The 25,065-nt window shown below is 52.5% G+C and overlaps 1 non-coding gene across 1 annotated transcript; it reads right to left on the reverse strand.

Moving 5' to 3' along the window:
- Positions 1 to 22,143: 22,143 nt before the first annotated feature.
- TRNAR-CCU (transfer RNA arginine (anticodon CCU)) lies at positions 22,144 to 22,216 on the reverse strand. Its single transcript has one exon. It is a non-coding gene; the product is annotated as a tRNA-Arg (tRNA).
- Between the last annotated feature and the right edge of the window lie 2,849 nt (positions 22,217 to 25,065).

The following is a 25,065-nucleotide window of genomic DNA, read 5'->3' on the forward strand; positions in this document are numbered from 1 at the left end:
GCTGGACACGGGGCCGGGAGCCCAGTGCTGCGTGCAGACAGTGAGCCACACGCCGGTGGTGGGGGGAGCCCCAGGAGAGGGGGGCCCATCCAGTGGATCTTCTGGAAATAATGGGGAATGTTCTAGATCTACGGGGTCCAGCATGGCAGCCCCGGGCCACACGAGGCTCGAGCAGCTGAAGTGTGGCCAGGGTGATTTGGGAGTTGGATTGTCCTTTGCAATTCATGTAGTTAATGTGTAGCTGTGGCCACCGCACCCGCCGGGCCAAAAAAGATGCTCCTGTTCTAGGAACAGGGCAGCCTGCAACCCTCAGCCCTTGCTGGCATGTGACCTCAAGCGACCATTTCACCTCTGGGTTTCTCTGCTGGAGACTTGTGGGGGTCCGGTCAGATGATCCTTGGGGTCCACACACTGCATCCTGACTTAATCTCCAAACTGTCTGCTCTGTTCGCATTTACCACCATCCCCAAGACCCTCGGGGGCTCTCCGCCGCCTCCTACACACTGCCTCCAGGTCCTGCAAACCTCCCCGATTGCCTGGCAGCAGCCCCTGCAGCCTCCACGTGACCCCGGTCACACCTGCTGCTTCCGCCCGCGCCTTGTCTGCTGCTCCATCCCGAGGCCCCTCACCCGCCCCACCCAGTCCTGGCTACAGACCTACCTGGAATGGGAGTCTCTCTCGGCCTCGGGGGGAGGGGGGCGGCCTGCAGCTTGGGTTTGGCTTATTTACCCCTCCGTTTCTGTTTACTTGCAATTATGTTGCAACCTCATCGCAAGAGCAAAACAGCAGCTTCCAGGCAGCTGACAGGGGAGGTGGAGGTCTGGACAGGGGGCAGAGTTGGGAGGAATCTTGCCCTCCCGCAGCAGCAGTGTGGCCTCACCCGGCTGCGGGTCCTCCCAGGCTGCGGGTCCTCCCACTCTGCTTTCCTCCTTCTGACCTAAGGACAGCAACCATCCCCGGCCTGAGCCCCAGCCCCGAGCTCCCCACACTGGCTGCACCCAGCAGGTCCTCAGCCCCATGGGTTCCCCTTCCACTCCAAAGGCAGGTGATGAAGAACTCTGGCCAAGGATGTGTTTTGTTTCGTGTTTTGTTGTTGTATTCAACCCATGAGAAATAATGCCTCAAATGGTTTTTATCCCCGCCTCATTTATTAAACTGAATCTGAGCTTACGGTGAAATAAGGATTGTAAGAATGTTTTCCATACCATCTCATTTCTATTTGGAATTCTCTCTGCCTGCTGCTGCTGCTAAATCGCTTCAGTCGTGTCTGACTCTGTGTGACCCCATAGACGGCAGCCCACCAGGCTCCCCCATCCCTGGGATTCTCCAGGCAAGCACACTGGAGTGGGTTGCAATTTCTCTCTGCCTAACCACTTTTTATTCCTTTTCTCACCTTCCTGATCTTCTCCCTGGTGGCTCAGAGGGTAAAGCGTCTGCCTGCAGTGCAGGAGACCCAGGTTTGACCCCTGGTTCAGGAAGATCCCCTGGAGAAGGAAATACTCTTGCCTGGAAAATCCCATGGATGGAGGAGCCTGGTGGGCTGCAGTCCACGGGGTCGCCGACACAACAGAGCGACGTCACCTTCACCTTTCATCTCGGAGGAGGTGGGGGAAGAGGAGAGGGCCGAGCAGGGCGGAGCAGGGTGGAGCAAGGAGCTCTGGAACCCTCTGCGTTCCCGCTGATACAAAGGTGACAAAACTGGCTCGGCAGACAGACAAGGTTCCAGTTCCTTGCCTGGGGCCCCGGGCTCCTGACCCGGGTGGAATTTTCTGCAGCCTGTGTGTACAAGGCAGCCACAGCGAAGGCTCGGAGACCACTGGACGAGAGTCTGGCAGTCCACAGCATGAGCACAAATCCAGGGCTGGTCACACTGGTCACTTTGACTTCCACCTCCTTTCCTGCGTTTCCGCCGTACCGTGTATATAGGAAGCTTCTGTTCATTGACAGAGAATTCTGTGCCTAAAAGGACTGTGTGTGTTTCTGAGCAGCAGCAGCAGGCCCACAGCACCCCACCTGCCCTTCCCGGTCCCGCTGCGCCCACCACTGCCCCCAGAGCTGGTCACAGGGCGAGCCCACACCTCCCACCCTGGTCCCTTCCTCTGCATCCATTTCCCTCTTCCACCTTCCCAGACCAGCCCACATGTGTGAGGCTCAGTTTTCTCTTAGACATCTGTAAAATGTTTCCAAGAAACATGAAGTCCATTTTAGTATAACGTGTTGTTTAACCCAATACATCCAAAATATTTTTATCTCGTCGTGTAATAAAAAATTACATGTGCGGATTATGCACAGGGTACTCTGAAGCTCCAACACTTTGGCCACCTGATGCTAAGAGTCAGCTCTTTAGAAAAGATCCTAATGCTGGGAAAGACTGAGGGCAAGAGGAGAAGAGGACAGCAGAGGATGAGATGGTTGAATGGCATCACTGACTCAATAAACATGAGTTTGAGCAAGCTCTGGGAGATGGTGAAGGACAGGGAAGCTTGGCGTGCTGCAGTCCATGAGGTTGCAAAGAGTCAGACCCAACTTAGCTACCAAACAGCGACAATAACAGGATCTTTTGAGCTTTTTTTCTTAATGTAAGCTTTTCACATCCAAGGTGTATTTTACACTCTCCAGCCATCACAGTTTTGACTAGCAAATGTCAAGTGCCCCAGAGCCTCTTGTGGCTCGTGGCTGCCATAATAGACAAGCGTCTCTAGTCTCTTGGATTGGCTGTTATGGATTGAATGTTTGTGTCTCTGTAAATTCTCATGTCGAAGCCCTAACCCTGTTATTGTTAATTTGTTGCCCAGTCCTGTCTGCCTGTTTGTGACCCCATGGACTACCGCCTGCCAGGCTCCTCTGTCCTTGGGATTTCCCAGGCAAGAATTCTGGAGTGGGTTGCCATTTCCTTTTTCCAGGGATCAAACCCACCTTCGAACTCACATAAGCTACACTGATGTTTAGCACGGGTCCTGAGGGTGGAGCACCATAATGAGGTTACCACCCTTACTAGAAAAGACGCCAGAGACACTCGTGAGTCCTCTCCCTGCCTCTCCCTCTCTCGCATGGAGGGACCCAGTGAGAAGGTGGCCACGTGCAGGCCAGGAAGAAAGTTCTCCCTAGAACCCAACTAGGCTGGTACCCTGATCTAGGGCTCCCAGTCTCCAGAACCTTGAGAAACAGACATGTGTTTCCTAAGCCAGCCAGCCTGTGCTGTTCTCCTAGGGCAGCCAGAGCAGACTGAGGTGCTGCAGCTACGGGACGAAACCTCCCACAACTGGCTCGTCAAACAGGCCTCTCTCTGGAGCGATGGCACAGAAAGCAGCAGGAGTGATGGGGAGCTGGGCTGAGGCTCCTGGAGCCTCGGCACCCCCCACCCCACACACATACTGCACCAGAAGCCGCTGCTCAGAGAACGGGTCCCAGCTTCTCAGTTCATGAGGCTTGCTGTTCAGGGAGCAGACAGGAGGATAATTGCCCCATTTTACTACGATGACTTGTTTTATGGTCTAAGCCACTGCATGTTTGGGGAGAAAGCAACAAGAGAACCACAAACGAGTAACTAAGAGATGGAAACAAGAACTGTGAATCCAGACAGGAACATGATCATGTCTGGATCAGGCAGCAGGAGCCCGATGCTTCTGCTGCTACTCACTGCTGACAGCCTAGAAGGGCAGATGGGTTTGCTGTTGAAAGATCAGCTACGGACACGAACAAGAACCACACCCAAGGCAAAGATTGTCCTGGTGTCTGAGGCTGCACTGGGGGGACTTCTCTCTACCGGTTGTTCCAAGTTGTGCCTGGGTCCACATGCTGGTTTGTTCCATGTGTTTTCATATGCTACCTTTTCCTACTGATAAAACATAAAAGAATAAAGAAAAAAAATAAAGGTGCAAGGTCTTGGAAGCGTGCTTAAATTGCTGAGTTCTAACCACAGTGACCAAAGAGACCTAAGAGATCCAACCAGTCCATCCTAAAGGAAATCAACCCTGAATATTTGTTGGAAGGATTCATGCTGAACCTGAAACTCCAATACAGTGATGTGAAGAGCCAACTCTGGAAAAGACCCTGATGCTGGGAAAGATTGAAGGCAGGAGGAGAAGGGGATAACAGAGGGCAAGATGGTTGGATGGCATCACCGACTCGATGGACATGGGTTTGGGTGAACTCCTGGAGTTGGTGATGGACAGGGAGGCCTGGCGTGCTGTGGTTCATGGGGTCACAAAGAGTCGGACATGACTGAGCGACTGAACTGAACTGAAGTGACAGAAAAGTCCCAAACTTCCTCAGGGTCAGGATTTTGAGAGTACAAAGGGAAATCTATAGAATTAAAGAAAGAAAAGAAAAAAATTGCCTCAAGTTATCAGCCACCATACTGGTGGCTCCTATGGGTCAAGTTAAGGCACATGAAGGGACCCCCATGCTTCAGAGCCAGAAACAAGTTAGAAAATGATTAGCCAAAAGGATTAGAAATGCCTGGCAAGGTCAAGGTACCAGGAAAAGTCCTTAGGTAAAAGGATAGGACACTGGGATTAGTCCAAGCACAATCTGAAATATCTAACACTCGCAGCTGGCACGGGAGATGGTGAACTTGGCAATGGCATTGGAGTGAAACGTGCAACCGTGCTCACCCCTAACACCCTGATAAGACTTAAACCGACTCTGAATCTTTGGGGGAAGCGTGCATAAGCCTCTCTGAACAGAGTAGACAAGGGCAAGTTTAGAAGAGAAAAAAAACATTGTGAACAGTGGGAAAGGTCTCGTGGAGAAATGGCCAACTATGGAGCAAGGGACAGCCGCTCTGATCTGAGAGCCGGCCAGGAACCGCTGCCAGGAGGCTAAACCATAGGAAAATAATCTGGCCACAGGGTCAGGGTGAGGCTAGAGGAGAAAGTCCAGGTCTCTGGAGGCCGCACAGTCACAGAACAGTGCTGTTCAAGAAAAGCAGGTCAGGACGGACCACCTGCCCCCAAAGGTCCATCCAGCAGCAATCCAGCAACTGCACAGACTCGGCCCGGAGGTCCAGCCCCGTGACCCAACGCGTGCTCACCGCCCTGGGACTGGCCGACCCCTGTAGCACAGGGAGTGTGTCCAGCTACCCCTCCTCCCCTCCTTCCTAAGTCTCCTTTGGAGGCATCCTCTCTCTGTCTGAGGATGCACGGCCTTTGGAGGCTTCCGGGGCTGTCTCCAGGCCTTCTCTCCTGCTCCACCCGCCCCCCGGGTCCAACCTCGTCACTCTGCGTGTCCCTAAAGACCCCCTCAGGAGCCGTCCTTCCCAGGAGGCAGGAGTCACGCTTTCTCATGGGGATCTTTCAGAGACACTACTCTTTGATGCAGAGGGTGGCCCCTAATGCTGTGCGTTTCACACATGCAACAGGCCCAGCGGAAGGGTCTCTCTTAGAATGAGGAGGCTCCTTGGGTTCTCGTAAGCCACAGTTTAACACTAGCCCTGCCTTGAGTACAGTTGAGTAAACACTTTGGATAATTCGTGTTGAGAAATATTCATGTCAATTTCATGGACTATTTTACCTTAAACTTCTGTTTGTACCATAATTACTTTTTACTGGTTACAAAAGTAATGCAGTAGCATTGTTCAAAAACTTTTTTGTGGAAGTGTTGTTTAAATTCACCTCTAAGAGGGACTTCCTTGGTGGTCCAATGGTTAAGACTCTGAGCTTCCAAAGCAGGGAGCAAGGGTTGTAAGATCCCACATCCTGAGGGGCACAGCCAAGAAAAAAAATCACCTTCAAGAAATACAGCCTAAGTTTACATCAGCATTCTTCTAGCTCTTCTAGCACACATTTACAGATCACACGTAGATAGAGACAGAGGTATATACAGCTATATAATGTATAATTGCAATAGAGCTTCCCCGGGGTTCAGCAGGAAAGAATCCGCTTGCAATGCAGGAGATCTGGGTTCAATCCCTGGGTTGGGAAGATCCCCTGGAGAAGGGCATGGCAACCCGCTCCAGGATTCTTGCCTGGAGAATCCCATGGACAGAGGAGCCTGGCGGGCTACAGTCCCTGGCGTTGCAAAGAGTCAGACAGGACTGAAGCAACTTAGCACACACGCATGCAAATTGCAATAAGGAAACTATTCCAAGCTCTAATTTTCCAGGTCACCGTTTGATTTTCCTTTCCTACGTCAATGCAGAGCAGCTTCATACATGTGCTGGAGACAGAGGGACGGGCGGGGACAGCTGGGGACACATGTCCTGCTGTTGCCCAAGGGGTCACATGGTGACAGCAGGTGTGCAGCGCTCCACACACACACACGTGCACACACATGTGCACACACACGTGCACACACACGTGCACGCATGTGCACACACGCACATGCACACACATGCATGCACACACACATGCACACATGTGTGCACACACACACACAGAACAGACAGCGCTCTCACGTGGTGATGCATATGGACCTGGGCCTCAGGAGTATGATGACGATCTTTTCTCAGGGATACGTGGCATCTGTTCCCACGCCACTAGTCTTGGAGCGCGAAACCAAGAGTTCTGCCCCCTGGAGCCCTTTGGAATTGCCTGGATGGGCAGTGAGGCCTGCGGCTCCTCTGTCCTTCATCTCTTTGTTTGGGTTCCTTGTGTCAAAACCAACTACCCCAGTTCTACTGGAGACTCACCCACGCGAGCTTTCCCTGGCTCTGGGGGACCACATAAAGGAAGTAGCACTGAATATGTTTAGGCTGAATGGAGCCACCCAGCAGTCCAAAGGCCCAGCCCACTCTGGGCCCCCGAATTCTCCCCCTCATCCTTCCAGCCCAAACCCCTGCCATTCGCGTATGCATCAGGACCATGCTTGTGCGGCAGAAATAAGGACTTGTCCCTGCTTCTCAGAGCAAGGCCCTCACCAACCCAGGCATCATCATGGACCATGGCTCCTGCCATAGGGGTGGGGGTGGGGGAGCCGGTGGCCCTCCGTGTGATGCTGCGGGCTGGCAGCTGCTCCCCTCTGATTCAGGGCATGGCCAGTGGGGCCGAGAGTCGTCCCCCCAAACTCCTAGGACCTCAGACCTGCCCATCAGGGACTGCGGTGCAGCCAAGGCCCAGCATGGCCCCCGTGGAGCACCCTGGCATTTCAACTGGCAGACGGGTGGCTGGGAGGAAACTGGGCAGGCCACGCCCCGGCCCGCAGCCTGGACCACAGCCCCAGGAGTTGTCATGTGAGACGGAAGCACCCCGCCCCTTCCTCATCAACAAGGTCACTTCTCCCAATCAACATACACACACCGAGGCCAGATGTCAGCCATCTGTCCGTCCTCCCATTCTCCTTCCATCCTGCATCTCAAAGGCCTGTGTCTGCAGAAGATAAATCCCAAGGATGTGGCCTCTCGACCAGAACCCAAATCAAAATCACCATCTTTTATCCAAGCATGACCGTCAGCCCACGCTCAGTGTTCCACCACAGAGCACGAGGGGTCTTTGGGCCAGAAGCTGGCCTCTGCGGGCCTCCGTTTGCTGTGCTCCAGACGGAGCCAGGCCTGCCTCACCACACGTGGAGGCAGCCAAGCTCTCCCAACGTCGCGCTCAGGACCAAGGTCAGCAGAACTCGCAGCTTGGAAGGGAGGGAGCTTGGAACCTGGAGCCAGAGTATCTCCATGCAAGCCGCTCTGTGTGACCCTGGGCAAGACACTCAACCTTTCTGTACCCGCCTTTTCAGCTAGATCTGCGTCTTTCCGAGGGTCAGTGTGAGTTTGGGAGAGCTGGCTCAAAGGGCTGAGCCCTGTGCTTGGTACACTTGAGTGACTCAAGAAAGGCACTGCCTGATCTTCCTCGAGAGACCTGGCCACCGGGGCTGAGGACTGTGCAACAGGGGAAGAGGCGGGTCTCAGTGAGGATGGGAAGACAGAGAAGCCGCCTCCAACACAGCGGTGGTGCCGGGTGCAGGGGAGCGAGGGGAGGCTGCCTGCTGCCCTGGATGGAGCCAGTTCTGGTCAGGGGAGTGTGGAAATCTAGAAATCACCATTTCTAGTCACTAGTGCTCAGGTGAAATTCCTGACCCAGAGCCTTGGTCCAGGGACATGTACACTCACACGCATGTTGCGCCCCCACACACATACATATACATGTGTCCCGTATGTGTGTATTCACATGTACACTCATGCCCTCACATATATGCATGCATGTGCAATGCACAGATGTGTGTATACACTTATCTACGTGTGGACGTACTATACGCATATGCATGGACTTATGCATCTGTGAGCATGTATACATACACACATGCACACATGTGTGAACATGTGTAAACTCGCAAACACACGCTGTGTATACTCGCGCAACATACGTGTGGGCACCCATACCCATATATGCACAGATGTGGGCACCTACACAAACACAGTGTACTTACACGCAGACACCCAACACACGTGTACACTGCACACGCACACACACGCAAACACACTCACAACCTATGTGGACACACATAATCACGCTTACATGTGCACACACCCAGCCCTGAGGACACACTGCAGATGCACGAGGTGGTCGCTTCATCAGAGAAGTAGCTCATCTGGGGGAAAGACAATGCGTTTAAACGAGGCAGAGAGGGGAATCAAGACATCAGACCCCCACCGCCCCACACCCGCCACATGACCGGAGGGCTGTGGTCACCCAGGAAGAGGTGGTTGAAGATCCTACTGAGGAACCGCAGTGATGGGCAGGTGTCCCCTCACCGCCGATTCACCCTGCTGCGGTCCCATCGCCCCCGAGTCCTCCTCAATGCCCGTGCCCTCTCTGCTCTCTTTGCCCAACTCCTGCTCAGGGACCCCTGGGCACAGCTCGCCACCCCTCCCTGGCTCTGCACACTCAGGCATAGGCTCGGGCTGCTGCAGACCCACAAGGGGGGAGCTCCCGCCCTCCCCCGAGGCACCCGCGCAGCACAAACCACGCTGGCTCAGCCGCCAAGGAGAGCTAGAGGCTGCGCATGGGGTCTGCTCCAAGTCCTGCTCTACAGTGAAACCTTCACGTGGGGCCACCTGAAGTCCTGCTTTAATAAAAATGGTACTTTTGGAAAAATATATGGCAATAAAAATGGTCCTTGTGATTTCCCTGGTGGTTGGATGGCTAAGACTCTGAGCTCCCAATGGATGGGGCCTGGGTCCTGTCCCTGGGCAGGGAGCTAAATCCCAGAAGCTGCAACTAAAGATATCTCAGAGCACAAGCAACATTCTGAGTGTAGTGCCTAAAAGCCAGTGCAGTCAAATAAATACATGTTTTAAAATAGCCCTTTCAGTAGATGCTGAATGCAAATGGTCTTTCCTCCAGATTATATGGAATAATAAGGATGATGTATTACAATGTCCTCTTAATATCATCCAGCCTCCATTGGTAAAGATCATGAATTGCTTCTGCTTTCACTTTGCAGATCTTTGCAGCATCTAATACAGTAACCACAAGCACTGTTTCTTGTGTGTATTCATTGATTTATCATTTATTTATACATTATTAAATATAAATTATTCCTCCAAGCAGGCTTGATGGATCTTCCAGTTCTTAGGCCCTTGATGGGTGGCCTGACACTGGGGAGGGAACTTCTCTGGGAACTGATGGCCTCTCATTTATAGCTTTACGTGGAAAACTGTGGATGCATCTCTGGCCCCTGAGATACAAGTGAAAGTCTGCTGGTGGGGCTTCCAGGGAATCTTCACAAAGGGACAAACACAGTTCATGTAAGCCTCCAACTCCTTCCTTTTCCCAGTTATCACAGCTGGAACATGTGCACGATGCCTGGAGTTCTGCAGCCCTCTTGAAACCATGAGGTGACCGACAAGTGTCAGACAGAAAGCTCACACTGTACGGATGGCAGAGGGCTGGCTGTACTCCACTGCTCCTCCAGACTCACTGTCCACTCACCTCCACTCAGCGCAGCGCCCTAAGATGCTGGCTTGTATTGGACGGCTCAGGGCTTCCTTACCCTCTGGCTTTCAGTTGGGTTATTCAAAGAGGAAGTTGAGAGGCACCCCTGGGAGAGTGGAGGGGGGCAGAAAGCCAGGTTAATTTCTTGCTGCCCCTTGGCTGTGTTCCTCTTCTGGAAGCTGCAGCTCCTTTCCAACGGCCCTCCAGTCGTTGCTGCCACAGCTGCAAACCTCTCCACGTTCGGCTTAGAGCCCCTGCCTCTCCCCACCAGGCTGGAGGTAGGAACGCCTGCTTCTGCACCTGTGATGGGTTCCCCAAGCCCTTCCCACCCTTTGTGCAGGAGATCAGGCCTTGTTTCAGTCTCCTCGCCCACTGAGAGTGCCATCTTCTTTAGCTTTCTTTTATTATTTTTTTTTTTTGTGGAGACCCTGGGGGCAGCTCAGAAAGAATAGAGCTGGGCCCCCACAGTGTTGCTGAGCCCTGGGCCGATCCCGCACCATCTGCCCGCAGACCTCACGCCACGGGATGAACAAGCAAACTGTTGTGATCTCGATCACTCGAGTGTGGTTTGCTCACACCTGCCACTGAACGCACTCCCAGCTAATCCACCAACAGGATAATAAGATGGGCTTCCCAAGGGGACAGCCTATCAGGGCGTGGAGATACATTTACAAGCCATAAAGCTATTGTGGGAATTTCCCTGGCTGTGCGTGGCTGAGGCTGCACTCCCCAGGCGGGGAGCACGGGGTTGGTCCCTGGGTCAGGGAAGTCAGCCCTGCAGGCCGCATCTGAAGATCCCACACACCGCAGCTCAGACCCAGCACTGTCGGTTTAGTTAATTAAAATGAGCAAAAAAGAAATAAGGCTATTTTGGGGACTTTCCGGGCAGTCCAGTGGCTAAGACTCCGTGGTCCCAACACAGGGGGCCTGGGTTCAGTCCCTGGTTGGGGGACTAGGCCCCACACACCACAACTAAAGATGCGCATTCCACAACTCGGACCTGGCGGGGTCAAGTTAATTAATTTTAAAACTATGAGAAAACGCAAGTAAAGCTCTTTGTATAGGCGGTCTACTAAAGAGGAGGACAACAGGGGGCATGGAGGATGCTGGTGAGGGGACTGTCAGAGATGAGAGGCCAGATGTGAGGGTCTCAACAGAGGGACCCCGCGGGCCGGCCCTGCACGCGTGAGTGCACATGGAGATGAAGCTGGCAGGTGGGCGGCTTCCCCGTCAGCCTCCAGAAAGATGCCGGGTCCCTCTCAGCCCCAGTCGGTGGCATCTGGGGCGACGAGGGGAGGGTGGGCATGTGTGCTGGGACAACAGCCAGATGGCTTGGGCCTCAGCGACAGGCACTGCTAAGGTGACAGGCCCCAGCCAGGGAGGTCCTAGAAGAGGGGTGGCTTCCTGGGGTAGGGACGGAATTATGCAGGGCAGGGACCCTGGTAAAAGGCCACCCCTCCTGCCGTCATAGGATACTTGGCTGCTCAGTCATGTTCCGACTCTTTGCGACCCTGTGGACTGTGGCCAACCAGGCTCCTCTGTCCATGGGATTCTTCAGGCAAGAATGCTGGAGTGGGGGGCTTCCCTGGTGGCTCAGTGGTAAAGAATCTGCCTGCCAATGCAGGGGACATCGGTTCGATCCCTGGTCCAGGAGGATCCCACCTGCCCTGGAGGGACAAAGCCCCTCTGCCACAGCTATTGAACATGTGCTCTGGAGCTGGGGAGCCACAGCTACTGAGTCCACGCGCCACGACTAGGGAAGCCCGTGCACCTAGAGCCCGCAGTCTGCAAGAAGAGACACCACCGCAGTGAGATCCCAACACGCGCCATGGCTGGAGAGTCGCCCCCACTCACCGTAACTGGGAGAAGAGCCCGCGCGGCAACAAAGACCCAGCACGCTCGGAAACAAGTCAATAAAATTATTTAAAAAAAAAGAATACTGGAGTGGGCTGCCATTTTCTTTTCCAAAGGATCATCCCAACCCAGGGATGGAACCCACGTCTTCTGCGTCTCCTGCGTTGGCAGGTGGATGCTTTAACGCTGCTGTCCTAAAGGCCCTGCATTTATTATGTTATTTCGCCAAGTAAGGAAATTGATGACACAGGCTGGAGAAGCTGTGGATATTGGGGTTCCTGGGATCACAGGCATGGTGTAGTAGTTCACTGAAAAGAAGGTTTGCAAAATGTACTTTTACAAAAGTCAAAACCCTTGGTTAAGATATTTCTCCAGGGGAATGAATGGATTTGGTCCTGGGAAAAGCCTCAAGTCGACTGGAAGAAGGAGAAGAGATAAAAGCACTGTGAAGTTTGAGAAAACTTTTAAAAATTTCCCTCCCTAACGGGCTTCGTTCAAGTTTAACAGTGGGTGTTTTCCCTCTGGTTTCCTCTCCTCTCTTCTAAGAGAAAACAGGCTTTTAAGTGTGTGGATGTTCATGCTGAATCGGGACTGCAGAAGCTGACCCCGTGCCAACAAGTGTGTGGTGAAACAGCCAAAAGCTTCCAGAAAGCAATCGATATTTTGTTTTTCTCAATTAAGGTTAGGGACACAGTGCACGTCTTTCAGATGTCAATAACATCCGTGTTGCAACTCAGCCACTGACATCAAACGTCACCCAGCGGCCCCCACACGTTTCCACCCTGAGAATCGGCCAACACGTCCCCCGTCTGCCACACCCCCTAAGCCACAGACCTCTCCACCAAGAGGCGTTTAGTTTGGAGGCGTCTTTCTAGTTCCACAGCCCTGGGTCTGCGAATACAGGGAAAGGGAAGGAGGGAAGCCTTCTCCCCCTTCCTGTGGTCCAGCTGGTCCCTCTAACGCTGGTCCAGAGCAGAGCAACGCCAAGCTCCAGGGCGCATGGGCACCATCCAACGGGGCTTTCTGAACATCTCTTTGTGACAAGTACTGTGGGGAACCACAGAGGCTCAGACACAGACCTCAGGTTCACAGGGTTTATGGTTTAACAGAAAGCACCCACACACCACCAGCACTGATTAGTAAGGGGTTAAGACTCAGCAGTGTGGTCAGACAGCGAGGAGGGGCATCCTCTCCTCCCAAGGGGGGCCCGGTGGGAAGCCAAGTGGAGCCTTGAAACATTCTCCCAGTTCTGGGACACAACGTCAATAATTACAAATTAATCTTCGTTTTTGCCTTGTAAGATGTTATAGCATGGAACAAACTGGGCGTATATGTGTGTCCTAATAGTTAACACTGAGTGAGACCTATCCGCTTCCTACTGTGATCCCACCAAGGGTGGGGCCTCAACACCCAGCACAGAATGTAGCCGGAAGGGGTCCCCACAGACTGTTGATTGATTATCTGATGACATTCATTATGTAAGCGCTACGTGCAATATAGAAACTCATGGGCAATCTTGACTTCCTAATTCACAAGGAAATACATGAGAGAGAAGGATTTTTTTTTTTTTAATTCTCTCCCAACTTGATTTGCTAGGATCTGAAGGGGAAAAACTGCAGGAAAAGATAAGGCTGAGGGAGAACAGCGTAATGTGTATTTTTGGATGAATATTTTTATTCAGGAGTTTATGCTTGCCAAAAGAGTGCTCAAGTTCACACACCAGAAGACAATGCAAAAGAAATCACAAGGAATTATCATCAGTTTCTCCCGAAGCCTTGCTCCTCAAAGTGCGGTCCACGGACCACCAGCCGCAGTGCTGACTGGGACTCGCTTAGGATGGAGGCGCTGAGCCCACCCAGCCCTGCACAGTGAGCGCTGCAGGCTGACAGGTGCCCGGGCGATGTGAAAGAACCCTGAAATCAGAACCCGCTGTTTTAGAAAAGCAGCCACTGTGACAAATGCAGACACCCGCGGCCTCTCTTCATTCATCCCCCAGCACCACACTGGGCTCACCGGGAGGGGCCTCCTGACCACTCCCTGGACACCACACTGGGCTCACCGGGAAGGGGCCTCCTGACCACTCCCTGGACACCACACTGGGCTCACCGGGAAGGGGCCTCCTGACCACTCCCTGGACACCACACTGGGCTCACCGGGAAGGGGCCTCCTGACCACTCCCTGGACACCACCCTGGGCTCACCGGGAAGGGGCCTCCTGACCACTCCCTGGACAGCACCCTCCCTTGACTGTGCTGTGTCGAGACCGCTCAGCTTGGGAAAGGGCCACCGCAGGTTCAATCCATAATGCTGAGCCAAACGAACGCTCCAACATAACCCCTGGAGGTCATCGCTGGGGAGGCCAGGAAGCGAACCGCCTGCCAGACACGCTCCAGGGGACACCCATCCTCCCGTCTCTCTCAAACCGCCGAGTGCCCCAGAGCCAGTCGCGTTTCATATAGTAAAACTGCTTCGTTGCATTAGAGGAGCTTTCGTTTTTACCGCCATGTTTTTACTCTGAGGGACCCTAGAGTCGGGGCGGGGGCGGCAGCAGGCTGGCAGGGGGTTGCGGGGTGTCCTGAGCTGTTACCAGCACCCCCCGGCAGCTGCATGTTCTGAACACCCTCCGTGGGCACAGGACTGCTTAGGGATGGGCTCTCAGGAGAAGGTTGTGGCCGCCAGACGGTACGCGCCGGACAGCGTGGGAGCCAGGCGGTGCAGGCGCGTCTGTGTATCGGGGTGAAAGGAATTCGTCCAGGGTGCGGGGCGGCGAGGGGCTGAGGGGCTGCGGGGCGCGGGGCCGGGCCCAGCTCGGGGCTGCCGGGTGCTGGCCGCTCAAGCACAGCAGAAGGGCGCTTCTAACCCGGCTCAGAACTTTCAGTATTTTAATTATAAACGCACACACACATATTCTTCTCTTCTTTCTGAGAGTTTATTAAAAAAAAAAAAGCCTAAAGGATGGACTCTTAGAGCTGGAAATGGCTCCAGTCTCATCTGGTGATTTCTGGGTCATCTCCTGATGTTTGAGGAAACTGAAGTTCAAAGAAGTCTGTAACTCATTCCAGGGCATCACATGGTGTGTAGCTGAGTCAGAGTCAGAACTCAGAGTCTCTGATTCACAGGCTGGACTTCCCCCACACTCACGGCACACACACACACACGGCGCACACCACACACACACCACACACACATATACCAAACACACACACACCCCACACCCCACACACACACCACACGCACACACCACACACATATACCACACACACACACGACATACACACCACACACACACATACACACACCGCGCACACCACACACATATACCACACACACACATATACCAAACACACACACACCCCACACACCACACACACACACCACGCACACATATACCAAACACACACACACCCCACACACCACACACACACACCACACACACACACCACGCACACATATACCAAACACACACACACCCCACACACCACACACACAAACACCACACACATAGACACCACACCACACACACATCACACACACACACACACCACACACACATCACATACACACGCACACACATCACACACACACACACTACACACATCACACCACACAGACACATCCATAGTTATGGACCTACAGAAAGTTCTAGCAATAAAAACCACACACTAGAGATGACTCTTGGACAGAGTCACAGGAAGAACTGAGCAGAGAGAAGTGTTGCCCTTCTTATGTTCTTCTCTGGTAAAGGGGCAAAGGAGAGGTAGTCTAAATTAAACATTATTCTATTTCCTCGGCAAGAATCTGATGTCTGAAGCCCATTAACAAAACTATTTAGAGTTTTCCAAGAAATGCTTTGGAAATAGGAATATTTTAAATAAACTAGCAATAAAAACCAGAAAACAATGCTTACCGTTGAAAATACAGCCGAGGGCAGGAGACTACAGAGGATGCCTGCCAAGTGCCACGCACAGTAACATCCTGAATGATTGGTTCTCAAAGTGAGGTCCCAGGTCCCAGGCGAGCATGTCAGCTTCTTCCGGGGATTTACAGAAATGCAAGTGCCAGGGCCCCATCCTACCATGGGACTAGTTGAGGGTGAGAGGGACCCAGAGACCTGCATTTTCACAAGTCCCCCACTTTCTCCGTCAGTGTTCCGCTCCAGGCTTTGAGAACGTCTGGCCCGATACAGGATGAGGTTTCTGTGTAAGGTGGGTCTGAGACGGCACAGCTCCGCCAGACTTCGATTCATGTTCCCTGCGGTCTGATGGTGCCCTTTCACTGGCGTTTATAATCAACTGTTTTTACTCCCACGAAAACCACAGGCTTCTCTCTGGTTAAGATCGTTGTTACCCAGGTCAGTGGTTGAATTGTTAGTAACAACATTAACCAGAAATAATTTTCTACTAACATGCTCCGCTAGCATCAGAATTATGTATTGAAAATGAAATAAACAACAAAAACTGTCATGAAATGTTGCCTCACTCCATAATCAAGAGCTGAAAATTAAGACTCAAATAAACACAACAACAATAAAAACCAGTGGGCCTTCCCTGGTGGCCCAGTGTTAAGAATTTGCCTGCCAGTGCAGGGGACACGGGTTCGATCCCTGGTCTGGGAAGATCCCACATGCCTCGGAGTCGCTAAGCCAGCGAGCCACAACTACTGAAGCCCGAACACCTAGAGTCTGCGCTCCACAACAAAAGAACTCACCACAAGGAGGAACCTGCACACGGCAGTGAAGAGAAGCCCTGCTCACCACAACCAGAGGAAGCCCGCACAACGCAGTGAAGACCCAGCACAGCCAAAAATAAATAAGCAAACCCTAAACGAAACAAACAAGCAAAACACACTGGGAGAGTTCTGTGTTCCCAAGTAGACAGGGAGTGGTTTAATGCTCCAGTGACTGGATGCCTGGCCCCAGGTTGCAGCAAGGTACTCCTGGGTCCACATGTCCTGGGGTCTACAAGGAATGCAGAGTCTCAGGCCCCACCACCACCCCGGCACCAGAATCTGCATTTTAACAGGATCCTCAAGGAATCTGCATTCACATTAGACCTCGAGAGCAATGTATTCGATGAGACGTGGTTAAGTACTTGGAGGCATGCTGGATTTCCTAGTCCTTCACCTTCTTGTGCAATGAAAGGCCAACTGTGTCAAAAGAGGCTCAGCAGCAATATCCACAGCAGCAATATCGCGCAGTTCTTAAATGCCTTCTGTAAGTACGGCACTGTTCAGTTCAGTTCAGTCGCTCAGTCGTGTCCGACTCTTTGCGACCCCATGAATTACAGCACGCCAGGCCTCCCTGTCCATCACCAACTCCCGAAGTTCACTCAGACTCAGGTCCATCGAGTCAGTGATGCCATCCAGCCATCTCATCCTCTGGCGTCCCCTTCTCCTCCTGCCCCCAATCCCTCCCAGCAGCAGAGTCTTTTCCAATGAGTCAACTCTTCGCATGAGGTGGTCAAAGGACTGGAGTTTCAGCTTTAGCATCATTCCTTCCAAAGAAATCCCAGGGCTGATCTCCTTCAGAATGGACTGGTTGGATCTCCTTGCAGTCCAGGGGACTCTCAAGAGTCTTCTCCAACACCACAGTTCAAAAGCATCAATTCTTCGGCGCTCAGCCTTCTTCACAGTCCAACTCTCACATCCATACATGACCACAAGAAAAACCATAGTCTTGACTAGATGAACATTTGTTGGCAAAGTAATGTCTCTGCTTTTGAATATGCTATCTAGGTTGGTCATAACTTTCCTTCCAAGGAGTAAGTGTCTTTTAATTTCATGGCTGCAGTCACCATCTGCAATGATTTTGGAGCCCAAAAAAATAAAATCTGACACTGTTTCCCCATCTATTTTCCATGAAGTGATAGGACCGGATGCCATGATCTTCATAAGTGGGCATTTAAAAACAAAAGAGGAACTTGACTCACCCTTTCTAAATAGACTGATTTAAATTAACTAGCAACTGGCCACTTTTTTACACCATGACAGGGAGATTTTGAAAAGTCTCTTGAAGACAGACAGAGTCGCTCACTCTGTTCAACTCTTTGTGACCCCAAGGACTGTAGCCCACCAGGCTCCTCTGTCCATGGGATTCTCCAGGCAAGAATACTGGATTGGGTTGCCATTTCCTCCTCCAGGGGATCTTCCCGACCCAGGGATTGAACCCCGGTCTCCTGGCAGGCAGATTCTTTACTATCTGAGTCACCAGGGAAGCCCTTGAAGACAGAAAAGTGAAGTGAAAGTGAAGTCGTTCAGTCATGTCTGACTCCTTGCGACCCCATGGACTGTAGCCTGCAAGGCTCCTCTGTCCATGGGATTTTCCAGGCAAGAATACTGGAGCAGGTTGTCATCTGTTTTGAAGACAGAAGCCTACACCAAATTTATTTAAGGGAAATCTGAAATTTAGAAAGCAGCAGGGAGAGAGGGGTGACTGGGGGCCTCTGAGCATAGAACAAGGGTGTGGACAGAGCTGAGTGGGGAAGTAAGAAAACTGAGGCCAGCCCGGATGTCAGGCAGCCTCCATGAGATCAAGTCGAGGCTGAGCTCATCTGCCCGGGAAACGGGACACAGCTGCCGTCACGGTAGAGTCTGCCGTTAATTCCACAGACTCTACCAGGCTGAGGGTGGAGGGCGCGGGCGGGGGCACAGCCCAGCAGTGGGGCTGAGGGAAGCAGAGAGGCCCTCCGTGGGCAGGCTTCTCCCGGCACTGCTCTGCCTCCTGGAGATGAGAGCTGGGAGAGCAGACGGCTTTGCCCTGCGATGAAAACCCATGTTTTATGCAGCAGGGCCTCAAAGCAGCTCGGCTGAGCGACCCAGGGGGGCACCCTCTGCTGGGCAGGTTGCTCCCCGCTCAGAGTAAACGCAGCTATGATATTCTCTTTGTTGAGAAAAACACCCTCACCATCTGCTGCATTATTGACGACCTTCCCGGGGCCTGGCCTGCTGTTCGGGTGCCTCTAATAGTCTCATCTGTGCGCTCGCTTGCGGGTTGTTGGGTTCTGTTTTCTGGCAGAAGTCCTGGGACACGTGTGCCGCACCCTCAGCAGCTTGCTGGTCCAGCAAAGGCGTGTGTAGCCCTGGTTTAAGGGTAACACATGCTGACTGCAGGAATATAATAAAATCCTTATATACAAGGCTCCATCTCAAGTGCCTTTCTTACCGCACACCCTCAGAGCCAGTTTGGATCAACCACATGACTTGTGGAGACAAGTTTCACCAACGCGGCATGAAGGGAGCAGACCCCCTCTGCTCTGGACTGTGTTCAGCCATGTGGTTGTCACAGGTCTGTAAGAGACCCCATAGCCCTGCCTATGCTCGCAGGGTGCCCGTTACAAAGACTGAGCGTGCCTGCCAAGTCTTGTCCGACTCTATGAGACCCCATGGACTGTAGCCCTCCAGGCTCCTTTGCACATGGGATTTCCCAGGCAAGAATACTGGAGTGGGTTGCCATTTCCTCCTCCAAGGGATCTCCTGATCCAGGGATCAAACCTGGGTGTCTTGCGTTTCCCGCACTGGCTGGAAGATTCTTTACCACTGTGCCCCCCGTTACTGAGTAAATATGTGAGGGGCCGGAGACCACGGCGCCAGGAGCCGACATGACCCAGAAAAGGGCTTTGTGCAGCTCCCCGATCCTGCCACGTCCTCTTTATCATGTGTGCAAATAAACAACCTCAACATCGTGGGGTTTATACCAGTGTACATGCAACACATACACCAGCTGTGTGTAAGTAGGGTGGGAAAGCAGCCTTTTTATACAGTTGCAATTTTTTACATTTATGTGAAATAATACAACATTAACTCTAAAGAGAGAGGGACCACCAGGGAATGTACATTATAACCCCTCAAGCAACACTTGTTCAGTCACTTTGTGACTCTTTGTGACCCTATGGACTGTAGCCCACCAGGCTCCTCTATCCATGGGATTCTCCAGGCAAGAATACTGGAGTGGGTTGCCATGCCCTCCTCCAGGGGATCTTCCTGGATCAGAGATTGAACCCGGGTCTCCTACACTGGCAGGTGGATTCTTTTAACACTGAGCTACCAGCGAAGCAACCACTAAGAAAATGCAAGCAAGGATAATAGATACATTTAAAGGGAATTCTAAAACTCAACCACCTTTTAAACAAGGACAATCAGGCTACAAATAGCAAAATGATGGACATCATATCACATCACTAATTACAATAAACGTAGAGGATCAGACTCTCCAAAGAAAAGACAGAGATATTCAGAGTGCATTTTAAGAAGCGAGACCTAGTTGATACGCTGTTTATAAGAGACGTACTTTTAATACACAGATAAGCTGAAAGTACAGGGTGGGGAAAGGCACGTACCGTCAGTAACTATGTCAACATCAGATCAAAGACACCTGAAGACAGAGTGTCCCCAGGAATAAAGAGGGGCATTTCCTGATAACAAAAGGGTCAATTTGTCACAAAGTCCTAACAGACACAAAGGTGTATGCGCTTCATAACAGAGCTTCGAGCTACATGTGGCAAGACTGGACAGACGGAAGGGAGAGGCGGACAGAGGCCCAGGGAGCCTGCATGCGTGTGGGTCAGCATACAGACACAGGCCCCAGGCCAGCAGCCCCAGGCGCGCTCTGCACAAACCACCTACCGATCAAGAGAAAACTCCTCCCCTCCGGAGCCGAGAGCTCCCGACGCTATCAGGTGAATGCGGGCAGCCGGGAGTCCCCTGCTCCTCGCTGCCTGCAGGGGGCTTCTTGGTGGTGAGTTTGGCTGCAAGAGGCATGTTGTTTCCAGCTGCTGATGGGTGACTAGGTAAGCTGACACCGACCCTGGGCGTGTCAGGGGGCCGCTCTGGAGGTGGTCCCATCTCCCTCTGAGGTGGAGGTCATCTGTTCCCTAGGTGAGGTCACAGGGCGTCCACACACCCGGACTCCTCCTGGCTGGTCCCGCTTGGGGCGACCCTCTGATCAGAGCATAGCAATGCCCCTGAGTGTGGGAAGGCGGGGACTCACCTCTTTTCTCAGCTCGGAATACAGAGAAAGTTTACACCCAGGAAACAAGTCCAATACTCAGTGATAATCACTGAATTACAATTTCCCCAAACTTTACCTGGGATTCCCTGGTAGCTCAACTGGTAAAGAATCTGCCTGCAATGCAGGAGACCCCAGTTTGATTCCTGGGTTGGGAAGGTCTCCTGCAGAAGGGAATGGCTACACACTCCAGTATTCTTGGGCTTCCCTGGTGGCTCAGCTGATAAAGAATCCACGTGCAATTCAGGAGACCTGGGTTCGATCCCTGGGATGGGAAGATCCCTTAGAGAAGGGAACGGCAACCCACTATACAGTCCATGGGGTTGCAAAGAGTCAGACACAACTGAGCAACTTTCAGTCATTCACTCAAACTTGACTTATTGCAAAGGGAAGAAGTCCACTAGCAGATTAAATTGCTTTCCAGCAAAATTAAACATGTAACGAGAACAAACTAAATCTAGCCCCAGTGAAGTGTGCCTGCCTTGTTCATGGATAGCCACAAGTCCTATACACTCATTTTAAAACAGCAACCCAATGTCTAAAAGTGTAAGCAGTGGGAGGAGTTCCTATTAAACCACAGTTCAGCTCTGGTTAAAAAAATAATAAGAATAACAGGGAACCAGGAAGTCACTGCGAATGAAAAGCAGAACATTTGTCCCGGGAGGGACTGATGGAAGGTGAAGAGGAGAGGTGAGATTATCACTCATTATTTTTTGCTTCCACCTGAGAAGCCACAGCAGCGCTGCACCAGAGAGGAGAGCGGGAGGAATGTCAATCCCACGCTCAGAAACCAGACTGGCTGGCAACACGCGACCAGGAATGGCACACATTCAGCAGGGTGTGCAGGTCCATTATTTTATGGATAAGTGTTGGAATGTATCCTGAGGAAACAAGGATGAAGATGCACCTAGGTATTCAGCTATGGAGATACTGGGCTCCCTGGTGCCTCAGTGAGTAAAGAATTTGCCTGCAGTGCAGGGGACTCAGGTTCAACCCCTGGGTCAGGAAGATCCCCTGGAGAAAGAAATGACAACCCAGTCTGGTATTCTTGTCTGGGGAGATGCCATGGGTGGAGGAGCCTGGCAGGCTACAGTGCATGGGGTCGCAAGAGTTGGACACGGCTTAGAGACTAAACCACCACTGCTATGAAGATACTATTGAAGCTTTGTTTATGATACGAAAATGTATGAGGCTCTCTATAAATGTCCAGTGATAAGACATGATAAGAAATCACACACACACACATCTATGCAGCAGGAAACTTGTTGCTGAAAAATGTGTATTTCTTACCCTGAATGATGTTTACCCTGGATTGTTGGAGGTGGGGCTAAGTTGAGAAACAAGACAGAATATCACATCCTGTAGAGTTCTAATAGTAAAATCTTTTTCTTTTTGGCCATGCTGTTCGGCATGTGAGATCTAGCTCCCTGATCTGGGATCAAACCAGGGCCCCCTCCATTAGGAGTGCAGAGTCTTAACCACTGGACCACCAGGGAAGTACCATAGTTATAAGATCTTGTCTGTAAACTTACATGTGTACTTGTGCATATAAGATGCTATCCATGACTATCCCTGGGTTTGGGGATTATAGGTGATTTCTGTGTTCCAGTTTTTACTTCTGAGTTTCCTACAGGAATATAACCTACTCTCCATAACCTTACTGTACCTAGTAACCAAGCCCAGTGAAAAGACAAGCACAAATTTGACCCTGCTTGGGGCTTTCCTGATATTACGGGATAGCTCTCCTCCTGTGATCCTAATCGCCCTAACTCGGGATCTGGGAGAAGGGGCCGTGTCCCTCATTCTCCTGGAAGCTGGAAGCCCCACAGCACCTGGTGGGGCCTTGAAGATGGTTTTCAGAAGCGGCAGTGTCTTTGCTGGTAACCTGAGGCGAGGGCTAGCGGTCTTGCAGAGACTTCTGGAAGCCTCTTGCTGGGAGAAGAGGTGGTGGTGGTCCCACAGAGACCTAGTAGGACTCAGGTCTCCTGGGTCGTTTAAAGAAAGAAGCTTTGCTGAAAATACTCCCTGGAGGGGAGGCCAGGGTGAAGAGAACAAACAGGGGAGGGTGGGCGTCCGCAGACCAGCCGTTGAGGGTGGCCGTTCCCACCCCAGAGCTGGTGGAGCTGGAGGGGCTACCGGGGGGCACGCATGGTCATGGGCAAGAAGGGAGCAGGAACAGGGCACCCCAGCCTCATGCCGCCCACCCTCCCATCTCTGGCCAGCACCTCCCACTGGCCAGAGCCCACCCCAGGCAGCCAGCAAGGGCGGGGGGCTCAGGGAGAGGCAGCCTGCAGGGCAGACCCATCTGCGGGCTGAGAGCAGGTGGACGGCGCTGGGGATGAGGGACTCAGGGGAGCATCCCGAGAGGACCCAGCCAGGGGCGACCCCCAGGGACCCAAGAGCACTCTCGTAACCCAGCTGGCCTTTCGGCCAATGCTGGCGTTTGGTGTGCAAAGACCGTTGATATTCAGAAGTCAAGCACCGGGAGAGCAAGGAAGAGAGGTCATCGAGGACGAAGGAAAGAAAAAGAAGCTTAAAGGGCAGATGACTCGTAGCAAGGGCCTTGCAGCCCCACAGGTGGTGCTGAGCACGGCAGCTGAGGAGCGGGGAGGAGGGCCCCTCGGTCTCTCTCGTCGCTGTAACCAGGGGCCCCGGCAGGCAGACTCTGCAGTCACCAGACACAGAACGGAAAACCAGGTCACGGCCAGGTGTGCCTTCTTCTTCTTTTTGCCCACATTTAAACGATTGCGGTCAAACATATATAAAATTTACCATTTCAACCGCTTTTAAGTGCACTGTTCAGCAGTATGAAGTACATTTATGTTGTTCCGTAACCATCACCACCATCCCTCTCCAGAACCTTCCTAAATTGTAACCCTGTCTCCATTAAACACCAGCCCCTGGTAACCGCCATCTTAAGTGTGCTTAGTCACTCAGTGGTGTCCGGCTCTCTGTGACCCTGCGGACTGCAGCCCTCCAGGCTCCTCTGTCCATGGCATTGCCCAGGCAAGAACACTGGAGTACGTTGCCATGCCCTTCTCCAGGGGAGCTTCCCCACCCAGGGATGGAACCCGTGTCTCCTGCATTGGCAGACAGATTATTTACCACTGAGGCCCCTGGGAAGCCCAACCACCACCTGCTTTCCACAAATGTGACTCCTCCTGGGACCTCATATAAGTGAATCTCATCCATCGATGGGCACGGATGTCGCTTCCACCCCTTGCTATTGTGAAGAGCGCTGCCATGAGCACAGAGAGCAGACACCTGTTCCAACTCCTGCTTTCCCTCTTTTTCAGATATAAATCCGGAAGTGGAATCGCTGAATTGTATGGTAATTCCGTATTTAATTTTTGACAAGTCACTCTTGTGTTTTCCATGACGATGGTACCCCTGTACGTTACCACCACCAAGGCACAGGGTTCCAAGTCTCCACATCCTCGCCAACACCGGTTCTCTGTGGTTGTTTTTAATAATAGCCAACCTCGTGGGCGTGAGCTGGCATGTCACGATGGGGTTGACTTGTGCTTCCCTGGTGATTAGTGATGCTGAGCCTGTTTTCGTGGGCTCGTTGGCCAATGGTGTGTCTCCTTTGCTCCCTCCATCTTGTATACACAATCCTGTTGAAATCTGCTTGGGTCCAGAACCTCACGTATCCAACTGCCTTCCCACCGTCAGCCCCTTACTGCCCACGGCCCCCTAGACGTTCATGTTTGACAATAAACCCACTCCTCTCCCCGTCCCCTACCCCACAGCCTGAGCTCCTTCTTCTCCAGGATCCAGGGGCACGAGCCGGATGGAGGCACTGCCACCCGGACCCACGGGGAGCCTTTGCGTCCCCAGGAAATTCCAGGAAACCTTCCAGTTAGGCGCCGGGCAGCCTCTGTCCTCCCCACGTTTCTACCATCACCCACTTTGTCCCCTGAGCTCCATGTCTCCTGTCCTCCCAGCTCACCCCAAGCCTGGCTGGAAAACACGAGGTAATTTTTCTTTTTTTCTCTTTCTTGTTCATCTTGAACAAGGGCACATATGAATGCCCTTTTTTTTGTTTAAAGATTTTGTTGCCGGAAAGTGATGAGGGATTAAAAGCAACAAGCAAAGCAAGCCCAAACACTAGAGGCACTGTCCCCAGGCTATAACTGCCGCTCAGGCCTTTGCATCTTTGGCCCTGAGGCCCGGGGTCTCTGCCCCACCTCGTCTCCTGGCCGAGGCCAAACATGAGACACGATGCCCCCTCCTCCCTCACAGACAATGGACTGAAAGGCCACGTAGCAGGAGTCATGGGCTCCATGCTCCCTGAGACCTTCCAGCAGGTGGCTCACGCGGACGGGCCACAGCCTCGACCAGC

This window comes from Bubalus kerabau, chromosome 8 (assembly GCF_029407905.1).
Source record: "Bubalus kerabau isolate K-KA32 ecotype Philippines breed swamp buffalo chromosome 8, PCC_UOA_SB_1v2, whole genome shotgun sequence".
NCBI classification, from domain to species: Eukaryota; Metazoa; Chordata; class Mammalia; order Artiodactyla; family Bovidae; genus Bubalus; species Bubalus kerabau.